We start from the raw sequence: 25,902 nt of genomic DNA, 5'->3' as shown, positions 1-25,902 counted from the left end.
TTACTGATTTAAATATGTAATATGTCATTTTAAAATGTTGTGTTTTGTTCCATTTGGTTTAAAAAATCAAAAGGAACAAAAACAATTTTCATACATTTTCGGAAACACCTGATTTTCTTGCAAGTTCTTACAAAATGTTGTTCGATAATAGGTCTGTACGATAACCCAAAATTTTTTACTGAGTTGAGAGCGACTTTTTGACAGTCCTGTGAATAGAGCGTGCAAATTTTTTTCTGGGGAAATTTGTTCCGTAAAAATTTTAAGTTTGGCCAGCTGACTCTAAATCAGTTGTTCAATGTAAACAACTTGAAATGTTAAAATTTTTGACCAAGAAAATTTCACAATTTTACATTTTTTTTATATTCTAAAGCGGATTCTAAATATAGGATTATTGCTTTAAATAAGTACAATGCAATTTTAAAATTTATGTTTTTGATGATGTTGTTGTTGTTGCTAGACAATTTTCGCCATTTGGAGCTCCTACTTATACATCCAAGATTGAAATTTTGCATTTGTGAAGTTCAAATTGAAGCTTTTTATTTCCAAAGACGACTCATTTGTCTCCTTCTATTCTAGAAATCATTTTTTTCAATGTTGCATTCATATTACAGTCGATGACTTTTTCATACATTTTCCGAAACAGCTGAATTTCTTGCAAGTTCTTAAAAAATGCTGTTCGATAACTTTCTGCAATTTTTCTTTTTTCACTGAGAGAAGTTGATGGAACTTGCTGAGTAATTATTGCTGGGAAAGTTATCGTACAGACCTACTGTGATCATCATTTTGAGTTTGGTCTGGACCTCAAACTCAGTCAAAGAGAGCATACATTACATTAAAAAAAAACTATGTCCCCTTCGGATCGAAGATAAATGCCGACTTTGTCTCCCCTTTGGAACATCCATGGAATTTATTTGGAGAAATTGCAAAAAATTTGAGCAGACTCTGAGTAAAAAAAACTACTTTACAAAATGTAATGAAAAGAAACGCAAATGAATTTTCCCGCCTAAAAATAAATAAATATAAAGTAAAAAAATGTGTGTTCCCACAGCTACATTCAAAAAATCAACATTGAAAAATACTTAAAAAAGTGAAAAAAATCAAAATAGGATTTGTGCAATATTTGAATATTTGTTATAAAAATGAAATATCAATGAGGCAATATGTAATTGCGAAGTGAATTTAAAAAGAATTAATAAAATCGCCCAAAATCATAATCTTGCGAAATCTTTGTGCTGAAATATGATGGCTTTTCTTCAAAATATTGGAAGAAAATAGCTCATCTTAATAAAAGTGTAAGTGAGAAAACTACGCTATAAAACCCCAACATTTTCTATTTATGGGTCCCGGGAAAGAATATCCAATAACATATGAATGCATAAAGGATATTGCTGATAAATACAAACTACGGATTTATTCTTCTTTCCTCTGGTACCAGTAATGAAAAGAACACCGCTCTATAAAGGGGTTCACATGTAAAGGTATGTATGTAGATTATATATTAATTTATTAAATTTTTTCCCACTTTGTCCTACTACTTAAGGAAATTGATTATGCAAATCTGTTCAATAGCAATACAGTCGAACTTCTCTATAACGTAGCAGTTGGGGACCGACGAATTACTACGTTATAGAGAAATCGGGGCAAAATTGCAAACAAGTCATTTCAAAGCAATGAAATGAAACTATACGTATTAGTTATTGAAAATTTAATAAATTTTTATTCTAATAGCGTCCATAAATTCGTTTTGCTCCTTTACAGTGTAAACTTCAATAAAAAAGAACGTTGATGAATGTGTTTTGTTTCACGTTTATTGTTCGTTATAGAGAGATTATTTTTTGTGAGATTTTCCATTTGTATGTTAAAAAAACTTCGTTATAGAGAAGTTTTCGTTATAGGGAAGTTCGCTATAGAGAGGTTAAAATAGGTGAAAACGGTTGGGAAAAAGTTGTGTTTTCAATTTTTATACGTTATAGAGAAAAAATTCGTTATAGGGAAATAGAGAGAGAGAGAGACAGTTACATATCCTATGTTACAAAAACCAAACGAATACGTTTCAAGTATGGTAAAAAATGACTAACTTTATCATGACGATTTACGTTTGATAGTTAACTGTCCCCTCTAGAATTAGCTATTGGACGTTCAACGTATTGTTCAGTTTGTCGGAGAGTAATCACGACGAACATAATATACATTGGGTGCAGTATCAACTAGTCTTTCATCTAGCCTTTCATCCAGAGCTACATATAGCATTCCGTCTAGTTCTCAATTCGATAGTACACCTACTAGAGTCCATCCAGTTCTACAGCTAGCATAACGTCTAGTTATTCGACCAGTAGAACTCATACTAGTGTCCACGTAGGTAAGTTAGTTATCCACCTAGTCATTCATTCAGTACTACAACTACCATTTCGTCCAGTGTTCCAAACATGAGTACTACTACTAGTGTCCTAGAAGCTAGTCTTCCGGTTCTACGACATTCTGCCTAGCTTTCCATCCGTTAGAACTCCTACTAGTGCCCAAGCATTACGATAACTTTTAAATTTAAGTCCCAAGACACAAACCACTCAGTTGGCAGAGCGTTAGCAGCGCATAACATTAAAGCTATTGCAAAATTGATTTTGCTACAAAATCGAATTTATTTACTCAATTCAGCCTAAAAAGGATCAAAAAGGACACTTTTTACTAATTTCTATTGTTTACCAAGTAATCCCGGCTCTATGGTTATTTACAACCTGTATGTAATAACAGAAGTATAGCGATAGGTCTTTTGCGTACTACGTCCACAAGGACAATTCTGCAAGGACAAAATAGATACCAATGGAAAGCTCTTGAAGAGTAGCATCTACTGAAATAATAAAACTGTTGAAAAGCTTGGCTAGTTTTTAAGATATTTGACCATTTTGGGAGGTTACCCTTAGTCAGGACGATTATTCTAACTACTGCGTCCGCAAGGACAATTCTGCATGGTCAAAATGGAATGCTATTGATGAGTACCAATGGAATGCTATTGATGAGTAGCATCTACTGAAATAATAAAACAGTCGAAACGTTCAGCTAGTTTCCGAGTTATTTGACCATTTTGGAGGTAACCCTTAGGTAGGACGATTATTCTAACTCCTGCGTCCGCAAGGACAATTCTGCATGGTCAAAAAGGGTACCAATGGAATGCTATTGATGAGTAGCATCTACTGAAATAATAAAACAGTCGAAAAGTTCAGATAGTTTCCGAGTTATTTGAACATTTTGGAGGTAACCCTTAGTAAGGCCGATTATTCTAAATCCTGCGTCCGCAAGGACAATTCTGCATGGTCAAAAAGGGTACCAATGGAATGCTATTGATGAGTAGCATCTACTGAAATAATAAACAGTCGAAAACTTTAGCTAGTTTCCGAGTTATTTGAACATTTTGGAGGTAACCCTTAGTCAGGACGATTATTCTAACTCCTGCGTCCGCAAGGACAATTCTGCATGGTCAAAAAGGGTACCAATGGAATGCTATTGATGAGTAGCATCTACTGAAATAATAAAACAGGTCAAAAGTTCAGCTAGTTTCCGAGTTATTTAACCATTTTGGAGGTAACCCTTAGTCAGAATGATTATTCTAACTTCTGCGTCCACAAGGACGATTCTGCATGGTCAAAAAGGGTACCAATGGAATGCTGTTGATGATTAGCATCTACTGAAATAATAAAACAGTCCAAAAGTTCTGCTAATTTCCGCGTAATTTGTCCATTTTGTAGGTAATCCTTACTCAGGACGATTATTCTAACTCCTGCGTCCGCAAGGACAATTCTGCATGGTCAAAAAGGGTACCAATGGAATGCTATTGATGAGTAGCATCTACTGAAATAATAAAACAGTCGAAAAGTTCACCTAGTTTCCGAGTTATTTAACCATTTTGGAGGTAACCCTTAGTCAGGACGATTATTCTAACTCCTGCGTCCGCATGGTCGAAAAGGGTACCAATGGAATGCTATTGATGAGTAGCATCTACTGAAATAATAAAACAGTCCAAAAGTTTAGCTAGTTTCCGAGTAATTTGACCATTTTGGAGGTAACCCTTAGTCTACATGGTCGAAAAAGGTACCATAGGAATGCTATTGATGAGTAGCATCTACTGAAATAATAAAACAGTCGAAAAGTTCACCTAGTTTCCGAGTTATTAACCATTTTGGATGAGTAGCATCTACTGAAATAATAAAACAGTCGAAAAGTTCAGCTAGTTTCCGAGTTATTTGACCATTTTGGAGGCAACCCTTAGTCAGGACGATTATTCTAATTCCTGCGTCCGCAAGGATAATTCTGCATGGTCAAAAAGGGTACCAATGGAATGGTATTGATGAGTAGCATCTACTGAAATAATAAAACAGTCGAAGAGTTTAGGTAGTTTCCGAGTTATTTAACCATTTTGGAGGTAACCCTTAGTTAGGACGATTATTCTAACTCCTGCGTCCGCAAGGACAATTCTACATGCTCGAAAAAGGTACCATAGGAATGCTATTGATGAGTAGCATCTACTGAAATAATAAAACAGTCGCAGGAGTTAGAATAATCGTCCTGACTAAGCTTTACTCCAAAATGGTCAAATAACTCGGAAACTAGCTGAATTTTTCGACTGTTTTATTATTTTAGTAGATGCTACTCATCAATAGCATTCCATTGGTACCCTTTTTGACCATGCGGACGCAGGAGTTAGAATAATCGTCCTGACTAAGGGTTACCTCCAAAATGGTTAAATAATTCGGAAACTAGCTGAACTTTTCGACTGTTTTATTATTTCAGTAGATGCTACTCATCAATAGCATTCCATTTGTACCCTTTTTGACCATACAGAATTGTCTTTACGGACGCAGGAGTTAGAATAATCGTCCTGACTAAGGGTTACCTCCAAAATGGTCAAATAACTCGGAAACTAGCTGAACTTTTCAACAGTTTTTTTTTATTTCAGTAGATGCTACTCTACAATAGCTTTCCATTGGTATCTATTTTGACCTATCGCTATACTTCTTTTATTACAAACAGGTTGTAAATAACCATAGATTCGGGATTACTTGGTAAACAATAGAAATGAGTAAAAAGTGTCCTTTTTGATCCTTTTTAGGCTGAATTGAGAAAAATAAATTCGATTTTGTAGCAAAATCAATTTTGCAATAGCTTTAATGTTATGCGCTGCTAACGCTCTGCCAACTGAGTGGTTTGTGTCTTGGGACTTAAATTTAAAAGTTGTCGTAATGCACCTAAATAGAATAATTCGACTTACAAAGAGAATAATTCGAATTACAAATGGAATTCTCGAAATAGAAATAAAATGTTACGGATTACAATACAAATACAACTGGATTGTTTCGAATTGCATGTGAAAAAGGTGTAGTATTCCGTCTAGTCCTCAAGTTCAAATTCCGCGTGCTCATAAACTCCATTTTGTCCGCTTACTTTCGCAAGGGCACCCTGCACATGGTGGCGACTCAGGTACCTCATTTCAGATCATGAAATTCAATTGCATTGATTTTAGAAATAGGTTAATTGAGATCAACAACTTCATGCATGTTATTTTAATAGCTGTATTTCAACGCTCATCACTAGATTTGGTATAACCATAGAGTCGGGATTACTTGGTAAACAATAGAAATGAGTAAAAAGTGTCCTTTTTGATCCTTTTTAGGCTGAATTGAGTAAATAAATTCGATTTTGTAGCAAAATCAATTTTGCAATAGCTTTAATGTTATGCGCTGCTAACGCTCTGCCAACTGAGTGGTTTGTGTCTTGGGACTTAAATTTAAAAGTTGTTGTAATGCACCTAAATAGAATAATTCGAATTACAAATGGAATTCTCGAATTAGAAATAAAATGTTACGGATTACAATACAAATACAACTTCCGAATGATCGACGCGGTGTGTTTAATGCAAGCAATGTCGCCTCCATCAAAAAAGTTTTCTCTACAATAATTACTGTTCGAGCTGTCCGGACATTTCTATTACACTGCTCAACAAAATTGAAAAAGTTGAATGTTTCAACCGAAGTTGTTATTGTTTCTAAATGAAATCGGCGAGCTATTTTCAAATCTGGTCATGGTTTTTCTCCATCAGCTCTTGTTCCTGAGATATAGCTCAAAATCGGTTTTTACGAGTTTTACCCAGAATTTGGTTATTTTCGGATACAAACAAATATTTTTTGCGGGTTTTTCGACACTAATATATTAAGAAGATGTTGTACGCTCGATACAAAACGTTTTTTGAAATAATTATGGCGAATATTTATCAAAAAATAAATATAAATAAATTATCTGCTATATAGTCCTGTATTCAAATATTTAATATAAAGTTCATAGCGCCCACGATTCGCCCATAACCTAAAAATCGTCATGAAGACTGCTAAAAGGGAAATCATTTACCTGTGATATCATTACCAAATATGCCATTTACTTTTCAATGGCAGTCTTCATGACGATTTTTAGGTTATGGGCGAATCGTGGGCGCTATGAACTTTATATTAAATATTTGAATACAGGACTATCTAGCAGACACCCTGAGCATATCGGGAATGCCATATGGAGCTTCTATGACTTCCCCCGATGACGTAATTACAGCTTAAAATACTCAAAATATGCAATTTTTACAAGATTCATCGTATGTTTTGTATATTTTTTGATAAATATTCGCCATAATTATTTCAAAAAACGTTTTGTATCGAGCGTACAACATCTTCTTAATATATTAGTGTCGAAAAACCCGCAAAAAATATTTGTTTGTATCCGAAAATAACCAAATTCTGGGTAAAACTCGTAAAAACCGATTTTGAGCTATATCTCAGGAACAAGAGCTGATGGAGAAAAACCGTGACCAGATTTGAAAATAGCTCGCCGATTTCATTTAGAAACAACATCAACTTCGGTTGAAACAAAAGTCGTGTTGACCAGTGTTATCAGTCGCTCCTTTCTGTGACATCCTGACAAACCAAGGTCGCACTAAATTCAGACAATATTCCAATCCTTGTCACTGAATTAGAATAAAGCCAACTGATATGGCTACAGAAAATGCATTCATGCACCAGGAAGGGTGAGAAAATATTCAGGGAAGCAGTTCTTAAAGCCATAAAGCGTTTTATTCCAGCGGACAGAATTCCTCTAATAAGACCAAAGTATCTATGCAGGACATACAGATTGGTACAGCAATGCGATCAACTTCGTGGCGAAACCCCAGCTGATGGAGAAATTGAGCTGTGCTTGGAACATCTTAACCAGTGCAACATGCATCAATTCGAAGCAGCTATGTTCTACAATTAAGAGATTACCTGGTTCTAAAATGAATTAAAATTTACCTGATATCGTCTTCGATAATGTCCAGTATTCCGATGTCAACAAATGTCATGTCTGCCGTAAATTTATTAAACGTCCATCTTCGAGGAACAGGGCCAAGAAAGCTGTTGTCTAGATATGGAAGAATCTCAAAAGATATGTGCAACCTATCACCTTCACATCTCTTGGTCATCTCAATGTTCACTTCCTTCTTGCTACCCACCAACATGGTTTCAGGGAAGCGATTTGCGTAACAACAGGTTTGCGGGAGATTACAACCAAGTTAGCCTTTATCAGCATCGGTCGTCAGAATGGTGCATTGTGCCAGCCACCCCCCGAAATGGTAATTTTTATACCCTCCACCATAATATGGAGGGTACAATTAAAGTTGTCATTCAGTTTTTAACACCTCGAAATATTCATCGGAGACCCTATAATGTATATATATTCTTGATAAGGGGAAAATTCTAAGTCGATATAACTATGTCCGTTAGTCCGTCTGTATAGCTTTGTAATTGGGTATAGTAGTATTGCAATTGGGCTATATCGGTCAACGTTTTGATATTGCCCCCTAGAAACGGTACCAACCGATTTTCGGTATTTTGAAGGTTTTAGCCTCATTATCACACCGAAATGGCTGAAATTTGATACTTATTCTTCATTGGAGGTATAAAACTTTCCCCCAGAAATTTGTCGGTATAGGCCCACGCCTTCATATAGCCCCCATAGAATGGTACTTCCCGATTTTCGGTATTTTGAAGGTTGGCTGAAATTTGTTATTTGGTCTTCATTTGGGGTATTAAACGTTCCATATGAAATTTGACGCCTTCATATAGACCCCATAGCACGGTGACTACCTATTTTCGGTGTTTGAAGGTTGTGGCCTCGATATTCCTCAGAAATGGTCGAAATTTGGACTTAGTCTTCGTTGACGGTATAAAACTTTCCCCCAGAAATTTGTTGGTATAGGTCAACCCCCTCGTATAGCCCCATTCAACGGTACCCCCCATTTATGGTATATTGAAGGTTGAGGCCACAATAATCCACAGAAATGGCTGAAATTTAGTATTTGGTCTTCAGTTGGGGTATTAAACGTTCCATATGAAATTTGTCGGTATATGTAGGTCCACGCTTTCATATAGCTTTCATATACCTCCCGATTTCCGGTATTTTGAAGGTTGTGGCCTCAGTACTCCACCGATTGTTTTTTGTTCTTAATTTGGGGTATTAAATGTTCCATATGAAATTTGTCGGTATAGGTCCAAGCCTTAGTATAGCCCCCATAGAACGGTACATCCCTATTTCCGGTATTTTTAAGATAGTGGCCTCAATATTTCACCGCAATGACTAAAATTTGGTATTTGGCCTTCATTAAACGTTCCATATAAAATTTGTTATAGGCCCATGCCTTCATATAGCCCCCATAGAACGGTACCATCTGATTATCGGTATTTGGTTGTCATACTTGGCATGTTCTTTTTTATCGATTCTTATCCAGCCGACTTTGAAATATACCGCATTTGAGATGTAGTAGGTCATGTCCTTGTATTTGATAGACAAACTGGTCAAGGAGAGATCCTAAAGTCCCAACACAAGGAAAGTGCCCTCCTACTTCTATTTCCTGTGGAAGATGGAAACATTTGTTCACGTCCAAGGTCTCGATCTGATTGACCAGGACTTCGATCATGCGTTGCGTCTCGAGTTTTCTGTACCATTCATTGACATACACAGCTACTTTGATCAGGCTATGGGCCTCATCTTTTTCTTTCATCTTAATTTAGCACATTCCCAAGGAGTTGAGATGTTGTTAAATATCTCCTCAAGTGCGGCAAATTTCGTATGCGGGTAACTTGAACTCACTGCTGACTATTTCAATTGGTCCAAGTGGAGAGAGTATTTTAGATCAAGTTGTGAACTTCCAGCTGTTCCTTTTTGTTTAGCTGCACCTGGTTCTTCTTAAACTGTGCTCCTGAGATCTGCTTCTTTTTTCCTTTGAGATGGCATCGTCCACTTTGTTGACCATCTTGCGGACGTCCTGTTTAGTGGAGAATTACACTTACTAATGTACTAATGTAGCCTGCCAGACCCTCTACTGGTGTCGATCACCGTATATAACTATTCGTCCCTGTATTGCCCTTTGGCTACCTACTTTGGTGTAGTTTGATCATTTGATGATGTAGGCGGCTCATTTCCGCGGCTCATTTCTCAGTGGACGGGATCATCTTTTTATCCGAGCTAAATGTGCAGCCAACTTCCAAAGTATTAAGGAAGAGTCTCTGAGGCGAGGTTAACTTGTAGCAGCTAAAGTATGAAATCTCTTTTTCCCATTTTGTGGATTCATAGTGTTCTCCTCTTCGGGAGATCTTATGGTCTTTGTCACTTTCGAGGAAGTTTAGATTCTACTTAAACTTGCGTCTATGCATCTGTTGACAGAAGAAATCATTGTCTTACCTGAAATACTTTCATATTTTTGTTTAAAACTTTCATAAATACTTTTAAGAAAATATTTGTACACAATAGTTGTGTTCCTTTACTTACCTGAGGTAACCATTTTTAACACTTGTTACCATTTTTAATCTGCAAAGCGTTCCTTAACCCTGGTAAAACTGGAAGCAATTTTTGAGAGGGATAGGAAAGAGACCAAAAACGCCTTTCTCTGCTAGAACAGGCTACCAGACAATTTTCTTCGGGTAAAAAATGGTAGAACTGATTTTTCGACATTTGTTTGTCGATTATTTGACAATGAAGAAAAATGAACAAAAACAGAAGAAAAAAAGCGAACGCTGTCAAAACAAAATTAAAAACTGTGAAATAAAAGAGAAAAGTGAATTTTTATGATTCTTTTTGACATTGCTACATTTTCTGGTAAAATTGGTCATTAGAAAGCAATTTTGACAGTTTTTCTTTTACCACTTTTACCATTAAAAAAGTAAAGGGACAGAGCTAATAATGTTAACTGTTTATAGTGATGATCTCATGATGAAGTATCATCTATTGACGGGGAGTATCTTCTATTAAGACACTTCCTTAGATGACACCAAACTGATATAAATTAATCACAAAGAAGGTGCGTATGTTTGTACGTAATACACAATATACTCGTACATAATTTAATAATGTGTGACATGGTTCAATAACCGGTATTTTACTGCCATAACCGTTTGTGTTACCAACGCACCGCTCCAATAGTACAAAAGCCGCTTGCCCACGCTGTAGTCAAAATTTATTATTAATAATTTCTGACAGTAATTCGATGTTTTGTTTTACTCACAACGCCACAACTATCAAATTATCGAAACGCTTAAATATACAAATTATTTTATTTGTAATTAATAGCTACCAACAAATCTACTTAAAGAAGGAGGAGCAGGTTCAATAACATTTAAAACAATATTTGTTTATAATGACCACACTTATTTTTTGTTAACATATTCGGTGTGCTATCAGAGTTCATACGAGTATTGACTGAAATAGAGTAGATAATATGTAACAAATGCTTTAAAAGCCTTTTACAGAAATGTGCAGTACAAAACTATGTTGTGTTTCAAATTGACCAACTAAATGACAACCTTATCCATAGCGGCTTGGTCAAAATATTGTTACGAATGTTTCCGATAAGTTTAAGTCAAATTAGTTGAATTTCCGTCAATTTAAAAATTTGAATTGTAACGCAAAGTTTTATTAGGCAGCTACTCTATTTAAACAACAACTACCATGTAGAATTTTCTTACTTTTTCCAGTTCTTATTTTCCATGTTTATTTTGTTATTGTTGTACATTTATCAATAATACAACTATTGCTTATGGCTATATTACACAGTATGCTCTTTCACATGTATGTAGTCACTTTGAGTATACTAATATACAGACCAGCTGATGTCATACATGTGGAAAAGCATATTGTGCAATATAGCCATTAGTTTGCTTTGTTTCATGTTTGTGTTGATAGTTCAATTACGTCATTGCTGTCTTTCGATTCTCTTGTCATCCCTGTATGTGTGTGTTGATGTTCGTCCCCAGCAAACCAAATATTGGATGTCCGACACATCTGAACAATTTCTGAAACAAAATCGTTCAGATTTCGTTCCGATTTCTATACGATTTTTCGTAGGGGAATTCGTTCAGATTTCGTTCCGATTTCCGAGAGAATGTCAGAAGTAAATTTTCCCTTCGAATATACCAATGTTTTTCTTCCGATTTCGGTACGAATTCGGATCGATACACTCTGTTTCATGTCAATAGCACATTTCAAATTGCTTTTTGTTACTTCAGTTTAGTCGATATCCGTGGAATAACCTCGATAAAGTTTATATAGGTATCTTGGTTTGTAATTTTATGATATATCTTTCAATAACCTCGTTTTTTCTTTATAGTATGTTAGCTCAGACTCAGAGCAATAACAATAACCTGATATTTTAATGATTAACTTATCTGTATGCCATCATTGACCCGTATTATGGAATAGAAGTCTTAGGAATTTGAAGTTTCTCGATCAAAAATACACAATTTTCAGTAGAATTTCAAGTTTATTTTGCAAGATCTTTCTTCAATCCTTCGTTTTTCTTCAGTTTTTTATAAAACTAAGAAGAAACTGTCAATTTATGCCAAATTGTTAACGTATTATGGACAATTAAAGTCCACAGCTTTCATAAGGTCTTATTTCCCTGGTATTAAAGTCATAGTTCGACCAATTTTAGCGTTTTAAACTTGAAATAGACTTTATTTATTCCAATTTTAAAGAATCGTAACAGTAGCATTCAAAATTTACATTTTTACTCAAGTAATTAAAAAATGTGCTTTTCCGATGAAACAATTTAAACCGTACAACTTTTGGGATTTTTGAAAGAAAATTAAAAAATTATAACTGTACGTTATCAAAGCCAAACTTTCTGTTGAAAGATGAACTTTCCCGAGGTTATTCCACGGATATCGACTAAAATGAAGTAACAAAAAGCAACTTGAAATGTGCTATTGATATGAAACAGAGTGTATGTCGAAAACACATTTCACTTCGCACAACAACCACCTTTGGTATATATCTAACAGCAAGCTTAAAAACAAAATGGTTGGTTATAAAATTCGCATTTGCAATTTTTAATATTTTAAATATAAATGCAACATATAATAACACTATGCAACACTGAAAATGCAAACAACTTCTAGTATGCATTTTTGAAAGTACATATTTAGACTATAAAAACCCTCGTAGGGTTTTGTCCTGTCAGATCCAGTTCGGATTTTATGGCCTCATCTAAACTGGGTTAAATCTACACTTTTTTGCATTTATCTGGCCTTTTCTCAAAAACGAATAGGAATTTGGCCTTGCTGTCTTTATTGTAGCCCTAAACTAGTAGAACTTATCTTTTGAAAAAACCACATAAGAAAACTCCATCTAGGGCATCAAAATCTATAAAATATAGAACAATTTACATAGTTGCTGAAATTCTGGTCAGTATCGGCTAAACTATTGGGAGTTGAACCAAGTAACCTTTTGCAAAAATCTTCCAAATAAAGTTCTCAACAATTCTTTAGAACATTCTGAAACTCTAGAATGCTTACTTGATGTTGTTTCAGCGGTATTTTGCATCATATATTTTACAACACGTATTTCAAATACAGTTCACGCCAACAGGTTATTCCCGCATTTCGAATTTCACTACATTATTGACATTTTGATTAAATCGTCGTTGAAAATGTACTGAAAACAACGGCATAGATGCATTTTACAACAATGACATGTTCTGAAGTTGTGTATTACATTCCAGGGAATATTTTTCCAAAAGAAAATATTCAGAAAAAATTAACGGTCTTGGAGATACGGTGCAAAATGTATAAAATTTGTGTAATTTTTGCATATATTTTGAAATTTGAGGCAATAAATGTAGTTTTTCGAGTTCATTAATTCTCCAAATATGATATCCTTGTCCTTATCTACAAATATGCTTCAGAGGTCAGAAGAAGATTCGCATTGGTTTCAGAGATATAGCCCCGAATTTCTTTAAAAACTCAATATTTAATCATGTTTAGATGGGGCCTTAAACTCCGAGCTGGATCTGACACAACAAAACCAAACTAGGGTTTCTTGTCGTTTGGGTCTGTACTTTCAAAAAATCCTGAGTTCGAATTGTTTGCACAAGATCACCTTAAAAATGTTGCACAGTGTAATTCAAGCTAGTGCTGATAGACTCAAAATATTCGCACACAATATTTACATTGTTCTACTATAACTACAAAATGATAACCACAGTGAAAATCATTAGAAACGTTTGAAATTACAATCTTTCAATAAAAACATTGATCAATAAAAAAAGAAGCGTCTGAGAAAATTTTTTCCTTCGAAATCATACGATATTTTCCCAAAATCGTTCAGAAATCTTCACTAAGATTTTCATACGACATTATTCCGAAATCATTCAGAAAAAATTCGCCTTCCGAATTTCCCAAGGATTTTCTTTCCATTTCGTTCCGAATTCTGTCTGAAATCCGATTCCGCTCCGACATTTCGTTCCGAAATCATGTCAACCACTTCATACAACTTTCGTTAAGATATCGTTACGATTTTGGATCCGATATCGGACGTAGCGTCCGAATTTTGTTCCGATTTCGTTACGATGTTGGTACCATAGATTTGCTGGGCCTGTCGCACAGTTAGTTTCGAGATGTCGCTAGATGCTATAGAACAGAGTAAGGCAATGTGACTTTCGTGAGCGTAAATTTACTCTCGCTCACAACTTGTGCCGACTCTAACTGGTGGTGAGTGGGAGTAAATTTACGCTCACGAAAGTCACATTGCCTTACTCTGCTATTGAAAGATCGGGAACAAGGAGCGACGGGCTATAAATACAGGGTAATTTTTAGGCAGTGAGTTAGAAGCCGTGTGCTTAATAGAGAAGGAAAGCTGTGTGCTTAGTAATTACAGTCGATTGTGAATAAGAGTAATAAAGTAAATAAAGCATTGTAGAATCATAATCTCAAACTAACCCTGTTTTATTTGGTACAAATCGTACTGGGGAATGAAACAACGTCTACACGGAGATTAGTTAAACCTACCTTAGAAATCTCCGCCAGATTCGTTAGTACCGACTCAGCTACATTTTAAAAGATTGCCGGTATTATACCATCCGTTTCCAGTGATTTATAAGGCTGCAAGCTTGTAATCGCCCTTTGAAGTCTTGAGAGGCTAGTTATCTTTCCCTAGACCAGGTATAAGTGAGAAACGCAGGCATGCCTTAGAAATCTCCGCCAGATTCCTTAGTACCGACTCTGCTACATTTTAAAGCATTGGCGGTATTATACCATCCGGTTACAGTGATTTATAATGCTGAAAGCTTTTAATCACCCCTTGAAGTCTTGAGAGGCTAGTTAGTCTGTCTATCAGCTGTTCATCTTTTACAGTTCGGGTTGGCTTGTGTCTTGTTGTACGCAAGATACAATTACAATCGGCACAATCGGGAAAATGAGCCCCTGATAACAGATCAAGAGTCCAGATGTAGTCCAGCAACTGTATTACCTACAGATTTGGGATCCTTAGATAGTATATTGCGAAATCTAGCCGATTCATTACCTTCCTCTATAGACTTACTAAAACTAACCCAAGAGCTTTGATTCTTTTTCTTAATTGGCAAATCCGCTATCCGGATATAAGTAGCACTATCGTTTGGCCGGAGACTGAGGGCCGTGTATTTTGTTCGTTGTTCATATTGTGTGATCTTCAGGGGAGAGTGGTTTCCCGAGGCCTTTTAACGGGTTTATATTTTTCCATCTAGTTTCAGTGTCTCCTCCTGCCGCTTTACCACCCATATCTGGGAAGCATTGCCCTATCCGCCACAGTCCAATATGGGTTACAGGTTTACCGTTGTGTGTTTGGACTGTTGCAATTATTAGAATTTGAGTAGACGCTTAACATCTTTCATCTGTGCAGTGACGAGGGTAGCTCTTGACTTTGGGGGCGTGATCTCTAAATTTTCTTCCTGTAGTATTGCGTCAATTAAGGCTATTTAGAGTTTGATCAGCGATATCGTCTAAGGAGCCTAGGATGGCGCAATCATCAGTCTCTTCACTGGTAGCTCTTGATAGTGGCCTTCAAATTTCTTCCTCTCAGGATTGTGGTGATCGAGGCTGTGTAGATGTAAAGTATGACTTGGAGATAGCAGACGTAAACTCCGGAGGCAAGGATGGCGCAAACAGTTTGTTTTCGAAAACACCTTGTTGTCGACGTTTAATTCTACATAAGCCTGTCTGGTTGAATTCCACAATGTAGAACACATAATGTGGTTTCTACAACTGTACTATTGTAGGGCAAGTGAATATAGACGCGCGACAGCTGGAGAGATTTGAAATCCCTTCGCCAGCAGAGACAGCAAGTGGGAGTATTCCCGATTATTTTTTTTTTTTTTGGAAATTTCTTGCACCGATCAACACGGGATCCCATGAGAAAACCCCATTTTTGTCGCCAAGTGTTCATGCAATATCAAATGTTAGTTGGTAGAAGAAATACCCAAAAATGCATCTATCTCATGGTATATTGCATTATCCGTCCACACACCGCTTAATTTTTTCGATTTTGGACGACCCTCAGTACCTTCGTTTTTTGGCTAGTGTCGGCCACGATTGTATTCATTAAACCAGTTTTTCATAGTACTATAGGATGGTCCTTTTGTAGTTCCCTTATTAGCCCTTTGCTGCTGGGTCAATGGAGATGCCGTATCGTAACAATCGAGGCACCGTATGAACCTGGGGTTTGGGATTGGTTTGGCCTTCCATATGGAAGACGATATTGTATTTTGTTTGGAAGAGTTGTAGTAAGTTTTTTTAACGAGTTGGAGTTCGTCTGTCATACTCGGCAGCAGAAGGCATCCGAAACCCTTTACCAGCGGAGACAGAAGGGAGAGTGATCTTTATAAAAACCCTCGTCTGGTCTTAGTCGAAACTCTGGCATCAGGAATGGTTGATAGATAATGTCGGGATGTGTGACAACGTTAACGTAGTAATAGAGACCCCTCTGACCCTTGGGTTTGGGATGTTTAGCATTCCCTAGTTAGATTCTTCAACAAATTGGACTTCCTTTGTCATACTCGGAAACAGTAGGGATTCAAATCCCTTCGCCATTGACATCATACACTGGTTGATAGATAATGTGAGAAAACTCCTGATTGGGGGCGCAAAATACTTTATCCATAGTTCTCTGCGGTGCTGGTTGACCTGACGGCTCTATCAATCGGTCGGTTTGTTGTCTGGCAAAATTTTCGAACTTCATTCTCACGCCTGTCTTCTGTTTTTCACCCTAAAGTTTATCTTGTTTCTTTAAAAAAGTGTATCCTCTCTTACTTTCTATTCGATTTTTTATACCCTCAGCCTTTAGGCTAAAGATGGTATAAACACTTTCAAACGATAAACAAGTAAAAAGTCGTTAAGTTCGGCCGGGCCGAACTTTTTATACCCTCCACCATAAAATAGTATTAATTAAAATGGAATAATTAGGGTCCTTTCACAATTTTAGGTGGAACAACTTTTCGACAATGAATAGACTCCTACTGCCTCCCACTATTGCTTAAATTACACTGTGAACACAAATGTTGGGGCAGAGATAATTCCTTTTGGAGATGAAAGCCCTTGGTGTGTGTATATTAAAAACCCCGAAGGACAGATGCGCCGTGAGTCGAACTTCCGCGTTATGGCGTGAAGAAATTTCGTGACCACTGAAAATTCTCGAAAATCGGAAGGTACAGTTATATGGAGGGATATACCAAAACATGGTCCTATATTGACGATTATTTTTGAATAGACAAAATTGTAGCTAAAATTCTCAAAATACCGATCATTACAGCTAGTTCGGTTAAAAATTGCAGCTAAAATTCTTAAAATACCGAAAATCGGGAGATACCGTTATATGGGGGCTATGTTGACGATGTTTCGTTGGAGATGTTTTATGACCACTGAGAACTTCAAATGTCAAATTACAGCTATTTCGGTTAAAAACTGTAGCTAAAATTCTCAAAATACCGAAAATCGGGTGGTACCGTTATATGGTGGTTATACTACTACAGCTAGTTCGGTTAAAAATTGTAGCTAAAATGGTCAAAATACCGAAAATCGGGGGTACCGATATATGGGGGCTATACCAAAACATGGACCTATGTTGACGATGTTTCGTAGAGATGTTTCATGACCACTGAGAGCCTCAAATGTCAAATTGCAGATAGTTCGGTTAAAAATTGTAACTGAAATGCTCAAAATACCGAAAAGCGGGAGGTACGGTTATAAGGGGGCCATACCAAAACATGGACCAATGTTGACTATGTTTGGTGGAGATGTTTCATGACCACTGAGAACCTCAAATGTCAAATTGCAGATAGTTTGGTTACAAATTGTGACTAAAATTCTCAAAATACCGAAAATTGGGAGGTACCGTTATATGGGGGCTATACCAAAACATGAACCTATGTTGACGATGTTTGGTGGAGATATTGCATGACCACTGAGAACCTCAAATGGCAAATTACAGGTAGTTCTGTTAAAAATTGTAGCTAAAATTCTCAAAATACCGAAAATCGGGAGGTACCGATATATGGGGGCTATACCAAAACATGGACCTATGTTGACGATGGTTCGTAGAGATGTTTCATGACCACTGAGAGCCTCAAATGTCAAATTGCAGATAGTTCGGTTAAAAATTGTAACTGAAATGCTCAAAATACCGAAAAGCGGGAGGTACGGTTATAAGGGGGCCATACCAAAACATGGACCAATGTTGACTATGTTTGGTGGAGATGTTTCATGACCACTGAGAACCTCAAATGTCAAATTGCAGATAGTTTGGTTACAAATTGTGACTAAAATTCTCAAAATACCGAAAATTGGGAGGTACCGTTATATGGGGGCTATACCAAAACATGAACCTATGTTGACGATGTTTGGTGGAGATATTGCATGACCACTGAGAACCTCAAATGGCAAATTACAGGTAGTTCTGTTAAAAATTGTAGCTAAAATTCTCAAAATACCGAAAATCGGGAGGTACCGATATATGGGGGCTATACCAAAACATGGACCTATGTTGACGATGGTTCTTAGAGATGTTTCATGACCACTGAGAACCTCAAATGTCAAATTGCAGATAGTTCGGTTAAAAATTGTGGCTAAAATTCTCAAAATACCGAAAATCGGGAGGTACCGTTATATGGGGACTATACCAAAACATGGACCTATGCCCATATCCTTTGGGATATAAGTTTGTTGATCACTAGAAACCCTAAGTGCCAAATTATAGCTAATTCGGTCTGCAAATGTGGCGAAGAACGTCAAAATACCTCAAATCCGGAGGTACCGTTATATGGGGGCTACACCAAAGAGTGGACCGATAGAGCCCATCTTCGAACTTGACCTGCCTATGGAAAAAAGACCGTCGGGTGCAAAATTTCAGCACTCTATCTCAATTATTGCGGACGCTAAAGTGATTACAACAGACGGACAGACGGACATGGCTAGATCGTCTTAGAATTTTATCCTGATCAAGAATATATATACTTTATAGGGTCGCAAATGATTAGTTCGATGTGTTACAAACGGAATGACAAACTTAATATACCCTCCATACTATGGTGGAGGGTATAAAAATGTGTCTCATCGAAATAATGGTTGTTTGTTTGGAGTCGATGTAGTCATGTCCGCCCGTCTGGCTGGCTAGATCGCACGATAACTGTCAAAGTTCGCAAGCTACTTCTTCCATTGCGTTTCTCCTAGTCGATATAAGTACATTCATCTTATTTGTTGTGCTTATAGCTTTTTAAATTCCGACTTGTGTAAGATCGTAATTTTACTCTTGTATTAGGCATGGTTCGAATCTTGTCCGCTTTAAACAATATCACTGGTCAATACGACTATTGCTTCATCCTAATTTTTTGTGTGTTCTTATTCAAATTAGCGAGTTTTTAAATCCAGTCAGTTTTTTAGCCTGTCTTGATTTTAAGATATAGTCTGGGCCTATTTATATGATTTTTACCCAGGTTTTCGTTATCCTTGGTCACAAAAAGTATTTTTGGTTTGTTTTTCTTTCGATCGAAAATATAAGAAAATATAGAAGACTTTGGAAAAAATCCATGTCTACTTTGGAAAAATTGCGTATTTTGAGTACTTTAAACCGGAATTACGTCATCAGGCCGTATCTCATACTGTACGTCAAAAAATGCGTCGAATTTCTACGGCTATCGTCCAGTGAAAATCCCTACACATCCCCAAAATTACAAGGGAGACTTCTCTCATGTCAAGAAGTGCCCAGATTTTGTCTTAAGACACTACAATTAGAGAAATGTTCAAAAAATTTCCGCCAACATTACGCCGAGTTATATTTTTGTCACTGTTGAAAATGTGATGTCAGTACGTGGAAACAAAGCCGGACATAATCTGGTAGAAGACTAAAAGGAAAAGGACAAAGTAGTTCGAATTTGTCTCAGCTGTTCTTTATTCTTTTGCCTGAAATGACTCAAACAAACATGCCACGCATCTTATGTACCGAGGCCTTTACATCACGGTGGTACCCAAAACATACAGTTAGTCAACTATATTATTGCAAACGATGAATTTTTAAAAATTTATATGTTTAATTAGGAATAACTACAAGAAATTATTTTAATAATGTTGGGCTTTTTGTAAATATCGGTTGATTTACCTGTTAATGACAACATCAAGCCAATATATCCAGAAATCGGTTGGAAATAACAAAAATAACGGGCAAAAAGGATAGGTACCTGCTTTTTGTGGTGTCAACTAAATAATTGCAAAATTAATTATGTGCAATAAAATCCTGGGGTTTCCCCATCGAGTTTTAGCATTTAAGGATTTTTAAGACTTTTATGGTATGTGGACATGTTAGATCCATAATTTTTGATCATAAATTAATTTGTGTGTGTGTAACATAGGCGGTATATTCAGAAAAAAGGTAAGTCAGGTAAACGGTTTCGGAAAATATGCTACATTTTGTCTATTCCAATTATAATAATGGTAAATCTGAAAGAGAAATCCCTGAAATCACCTCTCGTAAGCTGAGAAGTGTATAAAACATCATATACTGCACCGAGAAAGAAGCCATGCTCAAACTGAGGGCGTTACATTGCAGGTCCAAAATAGTAACCACACGAATTAACTGTAGAATGATTAAAGAAATTAACGAGATAGCCCAAAGCAGCACCAGAAAATAGCTTTTTTCTAATTAAAAATGATTTTGGAGTAAGTGTGTCACATGGAAAAGTCGGAGAAGTGCTACATTGCCCTCCCATCATAATATATAGAAACTATTCAGACTTGTTATAGACAATTTTTCACGTCATCTTTAGTATTGGGATGGTGTTATATTTTCTGATAAGACTAAACTTATGTTGTACTATCACAATGGACCTCAAAAAGTATTGGGAAAACCCTTGAAAGCCATGGACAACAAAAATTTAATACATACCGTAAAGTTCGGAAAACTGTCAGTTATGGTATGGGGTTGTATACCAAGCAGTGACGTTGGTAAAATCCTGATTTTGGAAGAAACAATGACATAGGAGGTTTATTTAGATGTTTTAAGAAAATATTTAACCAAAAGCGTCAAGAAATTTGGGCCTGTTGGCCCTGAAAATTCAAACAAATTGCAATATAAGTACTACCAAGACAACGACCCTAAGCATAAATCTAATTTATGTAAGACTTGGTTGTTATACAACTGTACCAAAGTCATTTACATCCCGTTCCAGTGTCTAGGTATTAACCCCATCGAAAATTCATAGGTACACCTGAAGGAAAAAGTCGGGAATAGGTGGCCCACTAACCTGGGGGACTAAATAAAATGCAATAAAGAAGAATGGCTTAAAAATACCATTGGAATATGACATTCCGAAACTTATTTATTAAATTCAGATACGTTTACAAACTGTTTTTGATGCCATACGAAATATTAGAACCGACTTTTCGAAAAATACCGTGAAAGACTGAAAAGTTGTGAATTTTGCAATTCTTTAGTTGACAGTGCAAATAATGAGTTGTACTAATTTTTGTTAATTTTAAGAAAATGTTTAGCGAAATTTAACTGCTTTTCATTTTATTATATTAATAAACATGTGTAAGAATTGTATTGTTAACAAAAATATTAATAATGATATTTACTTATACCAATAAAATGATGTTTTGTTTCAAATTTTGTAATAATTTTGGTTTTGCAATAATTAAGTTGACTAACTGTATACTAGGTGTATCTCTCTTCGAAAGACTTCCATGGTAGTACGACTATAAAACAGAAAAGAAAACTCTTCCTACCTACCATTCGACGGCTTATTTTTGCTGGTTTCTGTTGCTAGGATCTTTGATATTTTGCGGTGTGAAATTCCTTTAAAATTCATACTTTTTATGACAAATAAGGCACTGCCTAACGGTTTTTTGTTATTCCTCGCCTAGGACTCTCCTTGAATTCAGTTAGCTGAATCAATATTCCAATTGGAGTAATTTCATTGCAGTATGTACTTGTTTTCTTGTTTTTTAAGACTTTCCCTTGCCAATGTTTTGTCGGTTATTTGGTATGGATGTCAGTACTTTGTTATGTGTGTAAATTTTGTTGACCAACAATAACAGCAACAACAAAAACACAAACAACTTCTTAACAAGTGTGCAGATTCAGCTTTCTGCCTAATCAGGATTTGGGTCAATCTCAAGTTCTAGAAATGTGGCTGCTTCGTTGGGTTGTAGCCACAAAACTACTGGATTTAGTTGAGTAGGTTTGTCAGGCCGCTTCAAAGGGTGCAGTGTGTGTGGTGCGAATCTGTGCCACATGCTGGGCATATGTATTGCACGGTGTCATTGATCCTTGCCCTATAAGAAGTTAGACGGTTGAGCCAAAACTATTCTGGTTTGTCGTGGAAGCTGACGTCCCTCAGCTGCGATATATGGGGGATGTTCTCCAATGACCGCATTCACACGATAGTTGTTTATGGAATCTACGACTGCATATGTGTGAATGTTTTTAAACCTGCTTGATAAGCTTGTTGATTTAGGAGTTCTCTCTTATATTGTTTGACCTCTCTTTCAACATCATGAAGATCCCGTTTGACATGTCATGTCCACCATATGGTGATTATAATGGCTTTCAAGGTAATGCCTGAGTAAGTACTGCAACGAGAAAATGCCATTGTGTTGCCGTACAGTAAAAATGTTTGCCTCCTCATGTTGCAATTCTCAGGGCGACATTCTGACAGTTTCGAATATTTTTTCATCACGTTGCACTTATATTCGCAGACCACAGCTTACCACAGACCAACCTATTGCGTTATAGGTGTCCAACAAGGTTTCTCCATCTGAACCCCAAGTGCTGCCGGCTAGGAATTTGAGGACTTTTTCTTACACCTCAGCTTGTCGCAGATAGCTTCAGCATGCGCGAACGACGGGAATGCATATATAGCCGATTGTGACTCCTAGAATCTTGGGGTAGTTGGTGGTCGGAATTCTGCTGCTGTCCGCAATAACATTCAGCTCAGTACTCACCTTTGCCTCTGAATAAAGTAGCCGTAGATTTAGTGGCGGATATTTGAATATTCCTCGCGTGGAAAGGGTTGGTAAGATCAGTCAAATAGGAGTTCAGCCTTTCACAAATGACATCAGGAAAGGTGCCTGTCTGGAGGGGGTGGAATATGGGGAGATGGTCTGCTTCAAGAGAAACGACGGTTGACGTCATTTGTCAGACCAAATGCCACAGTTCATGATGAGCATTAAAGTCCCCCAAGACCGGATGGTTACGACCTTACAAAAGCGGGCTAATGTTGAGCCTATAACTTGTAATGTCGAACTATCAATCTGCCCCTATCAATCTATCAATCTACCCTCTGGTTGTTTTCGAGGACCACAACTTATTATCAGCATTCAAGTCCCACAAGATCAGACGGTTATGGCCTTCTAAAAGCGGGCTAATGTTGGGCCTATAACCTGGAGTTTAGCTATTTATCGGCAGGATATGTACGTTCAGCAACTCTACTTGGCAGCTACCCCCATACATTCCATGCACGATTCATTAGAGCCAGGCCCTAGCGAGATAGGTCTGTATTGAACAGAATTGTGCAATAGGAAAGCTTATCCCCCACCTCCACTTCTGGTGCGATCCTTCCTCAGTATCTTCTAACCATCACATTGCTGTAAGCTGCAGTTTTTGTTAAGCGTTATTTCCTTCACAGCCGTGACCATGTACTTTTCCGACTCATAAAATCCAATATTTTCGCGATCTTACCTCGCAGTTTATTGCAATTGAATTGCAAAAAGGATGCATTTTCAGGGATTGGAACAACAACGGCTGGTGTTCAGTACTATGTGTGCTGCTGCCGGTGGGAAGTTTGAGCGTGGTGGATACGGATGTGACAAACTGTGCACATATTAATTGGTCATGGGTTTTCCTCCGTCCCGGCACGGGCCAAAAGAATCCGGAGCAGGCATTCCGGGATATGCTGCTCCCAACGCAAAAAACCGATACAAATAAGTACGGATGTTGTGTGATTCCGGGTCAATCCGGTGCGAAAGAACTCACTGCCGTGGGAATGTGTCACCTTGACGTCTTTTTCGTTCCAGTAATTTTAATTTGACTTAATTTGCATTATTTTTAATTTATTTAAAATAGGTATTATTTTTGTTTTATCCTAAAATGTAAGACTTCGACTTGTCGGTATATAATGCATTGTTTCACATCTGTCATGCAAATAATATTTAATGTATTCCAGCACTGTGCAATTGATATTGTACGGTTTGTTTAACGATACAAATTTAATTTTCTTTCTTGTGTGTGGTAGTTTATACTCAACTTCCTATCTTTCCCTTCTTTTTAACTTCCGCGAAAGCCAAGGAAGTAAACACAATTTAGAATACATTGAACACGTTTCGTTTGTTTTATAACAACAACAAAAACTAAAAAAAGACACAAAACATATTGTTGTAAGTCTTTGCGCAGATACTTTTGTTGTATTTCAATAACAACAACAACATTCTAGCAGAAATTAGGGGTTAAACATTTGTTGTCTCCATTAATGGGGAACAGCTGAAAGAGAGCAAATAATTTCCGTTAACAGTCTGCATGACTGTTAATAAAATGTTAACAAGCAGCTGAGTTGCAGCTACTATGTAAACAACGCACCACTATGCATCTGCACAATGTATCTACACAAGAAAACTATGTATCTGCATAGGAAGAGAGAGAGAGTGTTAGATAGATGGAATGAATTTTTAAGAACATAGCATGTGACATGCAACAAATTGTAAAATAAGCGCCACTTCTCCCTCCTCTTTGTTACGTTCCGTTTCTTTCAAACCATTTTGTAGATACATTTTTAGATTACAATTTAGATACATTGTAAATAATTGTGTATAAATGTTTTCTGCACGCACTCATATCCACCAGCGATGTTTAATTATTATTATTACGGTTATTATTATGTATACAACATTTATGACAGTTATGTTAATATTTATAATAGCTTTAATGCTAATAATTTCATGTTTTAATTGTTGTTGTTATTATTGGCGTATAACAATTTCATTGTATGTCCTTAATGGGAAAACTTTGTCTTTTTCTTTCAAAACCCAAATGATAGTTGGTGGAAGAACACTTTTTGTGAGTGTCGGCCACGATTGAATTCATTAAGCCAGTTTTTCATAGTGATATAGGATGGCCCTTTATCGACATACAATGATTTAATTTGATCGAAGCACTCTTGCCGTGATTATCCACGTCGAAAGTTGTGACAAATTATTGGACAACAATGTTCACAAGTAAATTTCATTTTTTTCTAAATTTTTTCAAGTCACTATAAACAACCCAACACATGGTAGTATGATGAAATGAAATGTATAGACAAAGAAATTATCTCACCAATGTTTTTAACATTGAGTTAGTTGACAGAACAACTCAATTAAAAATGCTAATAAATACGATTTTATCAACATTTTGTTTTAACAAAAACTGTATGGGTTTAGTTTTTAACGGAATCTACATCGTCAGATAAAAATATTTAAGAAAGTCCTGCCATTTATCCCAAAAATAGCCTTAGAACAATATTGAGTTTTTCGGTTTGAGAGCACATAATATGAGTATTTCTTTATCTATACGATAATTTGTCTACGTCCAGTCAAACTTTCAAAAAAAAAAAAAAAAAAAAAAAATTAAATAATGCCTGGCGGCACTGCGTGTTGCCTAGACCAGAAGGTTTTGTAGTGCTCCTCGTAACCGAGTGTTCAGTTTGACGCCTAAAACATAACTAACTCACTGCCTAAAAATTTCCTTTTATTTATAGTCCATCCTTTCTTGTTCCAGACTTCTCCAGAAGATCTGGTAACGCCTCGAAACCATCTGTGCAACAAACCCACAGACGCACACTCGCATTAGGCGAACAACACTTACATACAGACTTAATTGAACTATCAAAACAAACATTAAAGGATACAAAAAAAGCAAAACAAATGTACATCAAAATAAACAGGAAAATAATGATCTTGAAGGAATGAGAAAATTCTAATAAAAATTTACGTTTATAAAAATTTACGTTACAATTCAAATTTTTGAATCAATGGAAATTCAACTAAGTTAACTTAAACCTATCAGTTA

The 25,902-nt window shown here is 36.4% G+C and overlaps 1 protein-coding gene across 5 annotated transcripts in view; it reads left to right on the top strand.

The window, feature by feature from the left end:
- Positions 1-25,902, top strand: part of Hers (Histone gene-specific Epigenetic Repressor in late S phase) — a 573,059-nt gene that overhangs the window by 8,880 nt on the left and 538,277 nt on the right. For all 5 annotated transcript variants that reach the window (XM_073973463.1, XM_073973462.1, XM_073973461.1 and 2 more), the window contains exon 2: positions 1,049-1,478. The gene's annotated coding sequence lies outside the window, so the exon portion shown is untranslated. The remainder of the gene's footprint in view (positions 1-1,048; positions 1,479-25,902) is intronic.

Source organism: Musca autumnalis, unplaced genomic scaffold (genome assembly GCF_047663935.1).
Source record: "Musca autumnalis isolate F117 unplaced genomic scaffold, ASM4766393v1 scaffold_3, whole genome shotgun sequence".
Taxonomy (NCBI): Eukaryota; Metazoa; Arthropoda; class Insecta; order Diptera; family Muscidae; genus Musca; species Musca autumnalis.
This window is presented reverse-complemented; position numbering and strand designations above follow the sequence as displayed.